Here is a 1,038-nt window from a genome sequence, read left to right as displayed (position 1 = left end):
TCTCTCTCTCTCTCCCTCTCTCCCTCTCTCTCTCTCTCTCTCTCTCTCTCTCTCTCTGCAGAGCTGCCCTCACCGTGTGTAGATACCTTGATAACGATTACGACGTGAATATGAGAGTACAAAAGTAGAATATCATATCTATAAATTATGTATAGCATGGCAAATTGATCCAAATCTCATTATACGTATTGTAACATGGTATATATGGAAGAGAAAGCTATAAAAACCAAACCAAACAAAACCCCAAACCAAAACACCCCCCCCCAAAAAAAACAACAACAACAAACAAACCCCAATGTTCCTACGAGATACAGCTATGCATTTTTTCGATACAACCAAAAAGAAAAAAAAAGAAGAAAAGAAAAAGATAAACAAAATGGATAAATTGTATATCGAAACGAGGAAATCTTTTCACATTATTTATTATTCATAATATCATCAAGGCGTAGTAAATCATAAAATCAAATAACAACAACAACAACATCAAGTTCAAACACGGTCGCTTTTAAGCACAAGGGGGCTATCCCGAAAAACGCTGTTTTGAGAAAATTAAAGGTAAAGTTATTGCATGTGTTCAGTGTCTTTAAAAGACAAGGAGAGTGTTCTCTATAGCCAAACAAATATACACATCAATAAAACCAAACTTCTCCTATAGGTAGGGCAATGCCCACTTTTGGTGTAGGTCAAGATTTCTGGAAACCCCCAAAATCTGGGTTAGCCCGCTAGTCCTTACAAGCGACCACACAAGGATGGATGTAAGTAACCACGCCCATGACGTACGACTCTTCATAAACACGAGGAATCTGTCGCGCTAATACTGAGCTGTTTCTATCTTTAGACTGATTCTAAAAATAAGACAAGTAAGCCGATAGTTTATGAGACAATACGGGAACTTGAAAGGACCAAAAGCCCAACAGTAACAACAGAAACAACAGTAAGAGTAGCAGTAACAAATTGTAGCGACAATAACTTTTCTATGCTAAAATAAGCAATGCTGAACTAAAAAAACAACCCCCCCCGCCCCAACTCCCTCACCCT

This window comes from Aplysia californica, unplaced genomic scaffold (genome assembly GCF_000002075.1).
Source record: "Aplysia californica isolate F4 #8 unplaced genomic scaffold, AplCal3.0 scaffold00236, whole genome shotgun sequence".
Classification (NCBI taxonomy): Eukaryota; Metazoa; Mollusca; class Gastropoda; order Aplysiida; family Aplysiidae; genus Aplysia; species Aplysia californica.
This window is presented reverse-complemented; position numbering follows the sequence as displayed.